This window comes from Manihot esculenta, chromosome 15 (genome assembly GCF_001659605.2).
Source record: "Manihot esculenta cultivar AM560-2 chromosome 15, M.esculenta_v8, whole genome shotgun sequence".
Classification (NCBI taxonomy): domain Eukaryota; kingdom Viridiplantae; phylum Streptophyta; class Magnoliopsida; order Malpighiales; family Euphorbiaceae; genus Manihot; species Manihot esculenta.
The window spans coordinates 6,054,540-6,066,037 of NC_035175.2; the positions used below are offsets into that span (position 1 = coordinate 6,054,540).

Below are 11,498 nucleotides of genomic sequence, written 5' to 3' on the forward strand. Positions count from 1 at the left end.
TTTTTCTTTTAATATATATATAGAGTTGCCAAAATATATAAAAAAAAAAAGAAGAAGAAAAAAGAAATATTTACTTTTTTTTTTTGAAAAAATGGAAATATTTACATAATAATAAAAAATATTATTTAATAACATATTTATATTACTATTTAATTGGTGGTGACTCGAATTAAAGAGACATTTTTTACTTTTTTTTTTTCGTGTCTCCATGTAAAATCAGATAAAAAAATTAAAATAGTTCGAAGCATCGACCTGTCCTCTTTACCCTCATGAATAAATTAATAAAAAAATTATTAAAGAGCAAAATTATTATACATAAACTTATGGTTATTGTAATTAAATCTGAAATTTATTATGATTTTGATTAATTAATTAATATGTGGAATGGCAGACATGAAATTAGGAATAGAAAGAGCCAAGAATGTTCATCAGAGTTCTTATAAATGGTCGGCGACGTTCGCGGTTACGTCGTTAATCACGCTGCGCAATAACGAGCCCTCTTCGAACCTCGAGCTTACTAAGTTTCCGTTAAAATTCCGTATGAAATATCCGTCAACTCGCTCCGTTTCTATAGTTTTGTTCTAATCTTTATATGAACTTGAAAACTTGGCTCCTTGTTTTTCAGAAACTCTCTTGAAAACAAGACTCTGCAACCAACTTGAACTTCAATCGCCTCCAGGATTTCTTTTTCAAAGAAAATTTAAAGGCCGAAAAGCCGGACCATAGAAGTCGCAGTAGTCTTCAAGCAAAGACAACAAATTTTGTTTTTCCTTCTGCTTCGCAGAAAAGTTTCAGGTAATTATGTCATTTGCTGCTCTTCTTTCTTTTATGTTTCATTTATTAATTAAGTTAATAGGCTTAATTCGATTGGCAGTTGATTGCGTTTTATATATTGGTGTTTGTTTTCTCTGTATTCGTCTCGAGTTTCGGTTTAAGTGTTGCTTATGATTTCATTTGTGTTGTATCCTGGTCGAGCTCTAGAAAAATTAAACGGGAGATGCAGAAGTAGAACTTAATGATGCTTACTGCTGGTTTAGGCTTCATCTTGGAGACATTTTCTGTTTTTAATGCTGGATTTTCTGGGTATTTAAAATTGTTGAATGATTATGCTTGTTTTGAGTTTAGGCTCTATTTGTTTGAATGAAAAATGATTCCTTGAAAAATTGACAAACGAGAGGTCTTCCGAGTGCTCCATTCCATTTATTAACTATGGATATTTGTATTTCTGCTGCAAGCATGCTGGTATTTCTTGCTTTCAAAGTTATTCCTTCATTCCTAAGTCCTTGTGGCAAATTGTCATTCTCTTGCTTTCCCATTGGAAGAATTTTCTACCTTTGCAAATCAGCTCCTAATACACGTCAGTTATTTATATCCGCCACCACCACAAGCATAAATTGTTGGGGTAAAAAAGAAAAACTTGATATGCTCAAAGTTTGATGTTCTACTTATATGACACAGATAGTTGATATGCTCAAAGCATAAAAGAAAAACTCATAAAAAGCACACAGATAGTTGATATGCTCAAAGTTTGATGTTCTACTTATATGACACACGGGGTTTAGTGTGTGCGCTTGCTGTTCTTAGATTTCATACTTTAGACATCACATTAATGAATTAATTCTTCATTAGGAAATTAACAAGTGGATCTTAGGAGTAATTACTCATGCTGTAAGATTGGATGTATTAAATTTGAGTCAGGATTACCTCATCCAAAAATTAAATTAACTCAAGGGGAGGAGTGTTCAAAACACCTATAAAGGGCACATGATCTTTATCCTAAACCAACGTGGGATTCAATGTGATGTATTTTGTAAATTGTAATTTCTGTTGTATAAAGTAAATTCCTTTGCGAGCTACTCATCCAACTGAACTACTGTAGCAGGAGCTGATGGGGTTATACAAGCAGTTCATGATGCCATGATTCTACGACCTTCTATTGAGCCTAGAAGCATGCTTTAATTTAATTTCAATTTGTGATGTATTGTTCAGAATGTTTGTTAACGTTTGTGTCACTCTTGCATGCTTTCTTGAGAATCTTACATCCAGTATTTTATAAGCATGGTGTCACTTGTTAAGTTGATTAAAACTGTGACTTAGCTGTTTCTTTATTCTAGATTGTTTTGTTTTTACAGGCTGTTATTGCTTTCAAATAAACAAGAAGTTCTAGTTCTGCATAAAGGATTCTAAACCTACTGGTGGGCAGAACAGCACAGCCTATCACTTCTGAATCAGTAGTTGAACAACTGATGCTACACTTGTAGCATGGAATCACACCAGCTTTTTGGATACAGTGTCACTGGTGCGGGCTTATCCTACTCATCTTATCATGTCTAGGCCCATATATATATATATATAAAAAAAAATAAAGCCCATAACCTTTATATATATATATATATGTTAAATTAGAATTAAAATAAATAAAATAATAAAAAAAAGAAAAAAAGAAAAATGAAAAGACAGAAATATTAAAAGCTCTGGACCCTTCCCGAAATTGGAGAATTTCGGCATCTCCGTCATCCTCGCGAAAGAAGCAGAACACAGAAGCTCCGTTTCTATGGTTCTACTCACTCTTTCATATCTCAATCATTCTCTAAGCATGCTGATAGAGAATTAAAACCTTTAGACTGTGGATTAGCTGTGAGTACTTGATAGGCGGTTGTCGAAGCCGTCAAAAATAAACCTATTAAACAATCAATAATAAACTTGTAGATAGTGGCAATAGGGTCGAACCACAGGGAATTGACACTAAAGATCTTCCTAATAATAACCAAGATAAGTAAATAACAAATAATTAAGAGAGGGGGGTTTTGAGTTGATGGATTAACACTAAATAACAAAAGAAAGCAATAATTTAAAGATGAGTAAATCAATAAGAGGAAAGCTTCTAGTTGAAGTATGGATCTTATTTCAGATTGTTTAGAATTGATCATTGATTCTTTAATACTCCTATTTATCTCAATAAATTAGTTTAGGATGTGGAAGACGCTTCTCACAATCCAAATTCCTCCTTAGTTCTAGTTTGATTAGGAAACGTTCGCTAATCAAACACTAATCAACAAGTTGCCAAGGAACGTCCTTGGGGCATTGTAGCATCGAACAACTGTTGACTGCATTAAGACTTAGAGAAACTCAATTCTATCATTGCCAACTGCGTGGTCAAGTTTAGATTATGCAACTTGATTAAATGTGTATTTGAACAACCTAAGCAATTACGGACCTAAATCATTCAAACAATATTACTTAAGCAATTTAAAAGCAATGGGCCCTTATTGATTCTAAAAGCAAAGTAATAATTATGGAAAAGATCAGTTTGCATAAATATTGAAACAAACAAGAGTTCAACAATGGAGTATTAAACCTCCCAATTCATCACAAATCTGAATATTCTCAACTTCAACTAGAAAAGATGAAAATTAGCCACTCATGGTGGACTAAATACACAAAAGATGAAAAAGAAAAGAAAAGGGAAGAGCTGCAGAATTTCTGGCGAGGGGAAAAGGAAGCTTCAATGCTGATCAGAAGATGCCTTTGCTGGTTTTGAGACTCCCCTTTTATAGCTGAAGAATTCTCTAGGGTTTTGAAATCCCTTTTTGATTTGGTGTTGGACTCCTCTTTTGATGTTGAATTTAATTGCAATTGGATTTCCTTGGATGAGAAGCTCTTTCGTGGCTCTTGGATTTGTGTTGGAAGTGATTGGATTGGATTTGGACTTCTGAAAATTCAGATTTCTGTTTGCTGCCCATTTTCCCGCTCTGCTGTAATTTTCTGCTGTCAGAGTGATTTGCCTGGTGCTTTGACCAGTTTCCTCAAGTGATTGGGCAAATCACTGGGCAGATCGCTTTTCTGTGAGTCAGTACTCTATGTCTTCTACGAGTGATTTGGCCAGTGATCTTCGAGTTTCTTGGGCAAATCACTGCCCATATCACTGCTGTCTGTTGTCTCCGGGTTTCTGCTTTAGCTTTGATCTGGGCAGTGACTGGAGCAGATTTTTGGGCAAATCACTGGGCAAAACACCCTTTTGTAAATTTTCTGCACTTTTTCTCCAATTTTGCAATTTCTTCCTTTTCTGTAAAAACAAGATAAAAACCATAAATTAAACTAAAAAATGTGTAAATAAGCAATAATAATTATGATAAAAATGTGGCTAAATTATGCTTGATCAGTACTCCAGTTGGGGATTCTGTAGTATGTGAACATGTGTATAGGGATTGTGTTATTAAGTTGGGTAATCATGAGCTGTTAGTGGATCTAATTCCTTTGTGTCTACAAGATCTGGATGTCATCCTAGGTATGGACTGGTTATCCCGTCATCATGCCACAATAGATTGCTTTGAGAAATCAGTGGTGTTTAATAGTCCAGAAGGGTCCAAGTTCACTTTCTTTGGGGAGAGGCGTTTACTTCCTTCTTATGTGATTTCCGCCATGACCACTAGGAAGATGCTTCGGAAGGGTTGTCAAGCATATTTAGCCTATGTGGTGGACAGTAACCTAGAAGGACCTAAATTGGAGGATATACCAGTAGTAAGTGAGTTTCCTGATGTATTTCCTGAAGAACTTCCTGGGTTGCCTCCAGATAGAGAGATTGAATTCTCTATTGATTTAAATCCAGGTACAGCTCCTATTTCTATGGCACCATACAGAATGGCTCCGGCAGAACTGAAGGAGTTAAAAGTACAATTGCAGGAGTTACTTGATAAAAGTTTCATAAGACCCAGTGTTTCACCTTGGGGAGCCCCTGTGCTATTTGTGAAGAAGAAGGATGGTTCTTTAAGGTTGTGTATTGACTACAGACAATTGAATCGAGTCACAGTGCGAAATAAGTATCCTTTACCCCGCATTGATGATCTTTTTTATCAGCTCCAAGGTGCTAAAGTATTCTCTAAGATTGATTTGCGGTCTGGGTATCACCAATTGAAGATCAAGGAGTCTGAAATACCCAAGACAGCCTTCAGAACTCGTTACGGGCATTATGAGTTCCTCGTTATGCCTTTCGGGTTAACTAATGCACCCGCTGCTTTTATGGATCTCATGAATAGGGTGTTCAAGCCCTACTTGGATAGCTTTGTTATTGTGTTTATTGATGACATCTTAGTATATTCCCGTAGCAAGGAAGAGCATGAGAAGCATTTACGGATAGTACTGCAGATTTTGAGAGATAAACAACTATATGCTAAATTGAGCAAATGTGAGTTCTGGCTTGATCGGGTGGTTTTCTTGGGACATGTTATCTCAGCAGATGGAGTTTTGGTTGATCCTAAGAAGATTGAAGCAGTAGTCAATTGGGATCCTCCAACTAATGTTACAGAGGTTAGAAGTTTTCTGGGCTTAGCAGGGTATTATCGTCGTTTTGTGTAGGATTTCTCCATCATTGCAGCACCATTGACTAAACTTCTTCGAAAGAATGCAAAGGTTGAATGGACAGATGAATGTCAAGAGAGTTTTGAGAAGCTCAAAACGTGTCTCACATCAGCTCCAGTTCTTACCTTACCCTCAGGTACAGATGGATTTGTAGTGTATAGTGATGCTTCTCACAAGGGTTTAGGCTGTGTACTCATGCAACATGGGAAGGTGATAGCTTATGCTTCTAGACAGCTTAAACCACATGAATTAAATTATCCCACCCATGATCTGGAATTAGCTGCAGTTGTGTTTGCATTAAAGACATGGAGGCATTATCTTTATGGCGTGACTTGCCAGATTTTTACAGATCACAAGAGTTTGAAGTATCTTCTCACACAGAAGGAGTTGAATTTAAGGCAGAGACGGTGGATTGAGTTACTTAAGGACTACGATTGTACTATTGAATATCATCCAGGTAAAGCTAATGTGGTAGCTGATGCCCTTAGTCGCAAGTCCTTTAGTAATTTGGCCTATCTCAAAACAGTTCGGCTTCCTTTGTTACTAGAGATCAGATCCTTAAGGGTAGAACTAGCAGTGGATGATGCAGGAGCATTGTTAGCAACTCTCAAAGTTCGACCAGTGTTGATAGAAAAAGTCAAGGAAGCCCAAAATCAAGATGAGCAGTTGAGTAAAATCAGTAATGAAGTAAGAGATGGCACCCATACCGACTTTTCTCTAAGGGAGGATGGGATTTTAATGTTTGGTGATAGACAGTGTGTACCCAAAGTGGAAAGCTTGAAGAGAGAGATTATGGAGGAAGCCCATTGTTCTGCTTACTCTATGCATCCAGGCAGTACAAAATGTATAGAGATCTTAAGGAAAATTACTGGTGGTCAGGCATGAAGAAAGAAATAGCTGACTTTGTGTCCACATGCTTAGTTTGCCAACAGATTAAAGCAGAACATCAACATCCAACAGGAAAGCTGCAACCGCTCCCTATTCCGGAATGGAAGTGGGAACACATTACTATGGATTTTGTTTCTGGGTTACCTCGTACTTCGCATGGACATAATGCAGTATGGGTGATAGTTGATAGATTAACCAAGTCAGCACACTTTTTGCCTGTCAGGATGGATTATTCCTTAGACAAATTAGCAGAGATCTATGTCAATGAAATTGTAAGACTCCATGGTGCTCCAGTCTCTATTGTTTCAGATAGAGATCCAAGATTCACTTCTCGTTTTTGGCCTAGCTTGCAAAATGCTTTAGGCACTAAGTTGAAGTTTAGCACTTCTTTTCACCCTCAAACTGATGGTCAATCAGAAAGAACTATTCAGACCTTGGAGGATATGTTGAGAGCTTGTGTGATGGAGTTTAAAGGAAGTTGGGATAGGTATGTGCATTTAATGGAGTTTTCTTATAATAATAGTTATCATTCGAGTATCGGCATGGCTTCTTATGAAGCTTTGTATGGAAGGAGATGCAGAACACCATTGTGTTGGAATGAGGTAGGGGAAAGACAATTAGAAGGTCCAGAACTAGTACAACACACTACAGATAAAATTCAGATGATCAGAAGTAGGTTAAAAGCAGCACAAGACAGACAAAAGAGTTATGCAGATCTGAAGAGAAGGGATATTGAATATAATGTTGGCGACAAGGTATTTCTAAAGATCTCACCATGGAAAGGGGTTGTACGTTTTGGCAAACGTGGAAAATTGAGTCTGCGATTCATAGGACCATATGAGATTTTAGAGAGAATTGGACCAGTTGCTTATCGTTTAGCACTACCTCCAGAGCTATCTCAGATTCATGATGTCTTTCATGTATCTATGTTAAGAAGATACAGAAGTGATCCTTCCCACATCCTCCAGAAACAGCCTATTAAGTTGAGGGAAGATTTAACATATGAAGAAGAGCCCGTAGAGATCATTGCCAGAGAAGAGAAGGTTTTAAGGAACAAGATCATACCTCTGGTTAAAGTTCGATGGAGTAATCATTTTGCTAAAGAAGCTACCTGGGAAAAAGAAGAGAATATACGAATTCAATTTCCACATTTATTCCCTTCACCAGGTATGTAAAATTTCGAGGACGAAATTTCTTTTAGGAGGAGAGAATTATCATGTCTAGGCCCATATATATATATAAAAAAAAAAAAAATAAAGCCCATAACCTTTATATATATATATATGTTAAATTAGAATTAAAATAAATAAAATAATAAAAAAAAGAAAAAAAAGAAAAATGAAAAGACAGAAATATTAAAAGCTCTGGACCCTTCCCCAAAATTGGAGAATTTCGGCATCTCCGTCATCCTCGCGAAAGAAGCAGAACACAGAAGCTCTGTTATTTAAAAAAAAAAAAAAAAAAAAACCAATTCCTTTTCTTTAAACCAAATCTCCTCCCCTCAACCCATAAACTTTCAAAATCCTTCAGCTAGATCCTGATTTAAACCTATATCCTGCTCAGAAATTCACTAATTTCATCCAGAGGTTCTAAAATTGGGTAGGTGAGTTTTATCCCTTTTATTCAAATTTTTACGATATAATTTATTTTCTCTACCTTTTAATAGTGATTCTTGTGATTTGAGGATAAAAATGGGTTATGTTTTAGTTAGATTCAATCAATGGGGTTTTATATTTCTTTTTGGATTAATGATTTTTATAGGTTGATTTAAATAATATTTACGGCTTATTGAGTAATTTTGTTGAGTTTGGGTATTTTTGGGAGGTCTAGCTATGCCAAAATACTGCCCAAATTTTCTGAAACATAGATATAAAAATATTTAAACAAATTTGGTATTTTACGTTTTATATTATTGTTCTAGAGCATTTTGATTATTTGATATATTATTTTATTTTCTTTTTAATTCTAGGAGAGGATCCAGCTTCCAGGATAGATACTAGGGGTCCTCCTGCGACCTAGGTCTTTTATCTCAAGTATTCTGGTGAGTGGATAAATCTATAACATTGATATTTTTCTTAAATATATTTATATGTGTATATGTTACTTTGTTTATTTAAAATGGGAAAGGATAAAATTAATTTATATTTCTTGAATAAATGGAAATTGAATTTAAAGCACAGCTGAATAAATAGCCGATTACACTCTATATATGCACCGAACAGATAACACCTTGATGACAGGTGATTTATTTTCAGCATGATATATATTTATACTGTCTTTGGGACAGCGCTTGATATACAGACAGCTTTTGGGGCGTATGTCAGGTGGTCACCCTTTGGGGGTAGCTCTGCACAGTATTTTATTTGCTCTTGGGCCAAATTTGTCATTATAGAGCCTAAGATGCCAGCATTGCTCTCAGGTTGTCATTATTTTATTACACCTGAGATGCCAGCATTATCTGCAGGGAACATATTATGAGTGTATGCGGATTCTATTTTTCACAGTTTATTTTATATTGATGGAATTAAATTATATTTATTCAGCTGACTTATTTTAGCTAAATATGTGGTACTATTAAGTACCTAAATATTATCTTTTCCCTTTGTTATTTATTTATCCGCTCACTGAGTAGTTTGACTCACCCTTATATTTCTTTTAAAATTACAGTTCCTTTTTGGTGATTCGCTCAGCAGTCCTCATCTCCTAGTTTGTCCTTCCTTCCACATCGTCCACTCAGAGTCTAGAGGAGGTCGGACCATTCCTAAGTCTTTTGTCATATCTTTTTGTAATTTTGATAGATCATGCATAGATTGTACATTCCAGTGAAGAATGTATTTTGTTTATTGTAAATATATTATAGATTGACTAGTTCAGCTATCAATCCTCTCTTATATGTTTTCTTTATTGAAATTAGAGCAGGTTATATGTGTTCATATGTATAAATATTAGGGGGAAACTCTGTCAGTTTTCCTGGTCATATCCGTCTCTACAGAATAGAGCATGGGTGTGACACATCTGCTTATCAAATTTCTCCTTTAATACCTATTACACTCTTTGGGTCCTTCAAATTTGATATAGGAAATTCACCCAGCTCACCCTTCTCGAATCATTTTGATTGTGATACTATAACCACATTGAGCGACAGCAGGGAGCAGTTAGTACTACTGATAATCTTTCAGGAGCCAGCCCTTCTTGTAACTCTTTACTTGAATCTGGTAATCATTTTCATCAGCTGAGCCCCGCATTGTTGCAAGATGCAAATTCTAGCCAGAATGTAAAATACACATTGCTGCAATTGGAGACTGCTCTAATGGCACCTGATGATGAAGACATAACTATGTCTGATACTTCTTTGGGGGAGAGTAGTAGACCACAGACATCAGGTCAGACGACTAGGGCTTGGAGCCAGGACCACCATGGTTCTTGTGTGATTCAACCTCGGCAACGGCCATCTGTTGTCTCTGGGCAGAGGCAATCAGATGAAGATGCTCTTATTGAGGAACATCAAAAACAAATGGAGGAAGCAAAATTTCAAAGTATTCCACCAGGAAACCTGAAGCAATTGCTCATTGCTTGCGCTAAAGCTCTGGCAGAAAACAACATCAATGATTTTGATAAATTGATTGGAAAGGCTAGAATTGCAGTGTCTATTGGTGGAGAGCCAATCCAGCGCCTTGGTGCATACTTGGTAGAAGGCTTGGTAGCAAGGAAGGAGCTATCGGGCAATAACATTTACCGTGCCCTTAGGTGTAGAGAGCCTGAAAGCAATGACTTGCTGTCGTATATGCGTATCCTATATGAAATTTGTCCTTACCTGAAGTTTGGCTACATGACAGCCAATGGAGCCATTGCTGAAGCATGCAAAAATGATGAGCGGATCCATATCATAGACTTCCAAATTGCTCAGGGTACCCAATGGATAACTCTCCTCCAAGCTCTTGCAGCAAAGCCAGGTGGTGCTCCACATGTGCGTATTACAGGTATCGATGATCCTGTTAATAAACATGCCCGTGGTGATGGCTTAGAGGCAGTTCACAGACGATTAGCTGCGATATCTGAGAAATTTAATATCCCTATAGAGTTTCATGGTGTGCCAGTTTTTGCTTCTGATGTCACACCGGACATGCTTGATATAAGGCCTGGGGAGGCTCTGGCAGTGAACTTCCCCTTGCAGCTCCATCACACTCCTGATGAAAGTGTTGATGTGAGTAATCCAAGGGATGGGCTACTTCGAATGGTCAAATCACTTAATCCCAAGGCGGTAACATTGGTGGAGCAAGAATCAAATACAAGCACAACTCCTTTTCTCACAAGGTTCATAGAAACTCTGGACTACTACTTGGCAATGTTTGAGTCCATAGACGTGACACTGCCAAGGGACCAAAAGGATCGTATTGGCGTGGAGCAACATTGTTTAGCCAAGGATATTGTGAATGTTATTTCTTGCGAGGGAAAGGAGAGGGTGGAGCGCCATGAGCTTTTCGGCAAGTGGAAGTCTAGGCTCATAATGGCTGGTTTCCGGCAATACCCATTGAGCTCCTATGTCAACTCTGTTATAAGGAGCTTGCTGAGGTGTTACTCGGAACATTACACGCTGGTGGAGAAGGACGGAGCTATGTTGTTGGGCTGGAAGAACAGGAATTTGATATCTGCTTCTGCTTGGAATTGATGTCATATCAGAGGAGGTGGACATTGATAGGTACAACAATAACTACCTGCAACTTTCATAATCGGGGTAGGCCAGTCCTGTAGGATAATGATAAAACTGTCATGCAACGTTTAGAGGGTTGAACGATTTTGCAAGTCTACAATTCATTTCATGTAATCCTGTGTAACACTTGAATGATGATTTCTTTCTGTATAGTAACTGTTGTTTCTTTAGAGGATTACTTTCAGTTCTTTATTTGCTGTTCACTTGGGAACCCATCAGATTCAGAAGTATATTCTTTCCAATTGCTTACTAAGTAGAGGAAGCTTTATGTTTTCATGCATTGTAGTTTTGTGTTCATTGGATTAATTAAAATTAAGCATGGCATGTTATTTAGGATAATAAATTTCAGGTTTTGAAAGTAATGAGCGAATCAATTTAATGTTTAGATTAAAAAGTAAATGGCCTTACAAATACTAATTGTCTTAACAAGCTTTGGCGCAGTACCACTAATGGCATGCCACACTCTTTTCGTCTTTCCACAGCGTTGGCTTCACGGCTTGTCTCTACTTTTCCAATTTCGAGACTGTTTGACCTAATTTTA

At 36.9% G+C, this 11,498-nt stretch overlaps 1 pseudogene; it reads left to right on the top strand.

Moving 5' to 3' along the window:
- Window positions 1-405: 405 nt before the first annotated feature.
- LOC110602216 lies at window positions 406-11,210 on the top strand (annotated as a pseudogene).
- Window positions 11,211-11,498: the final 288 nt, after the last annotated feature.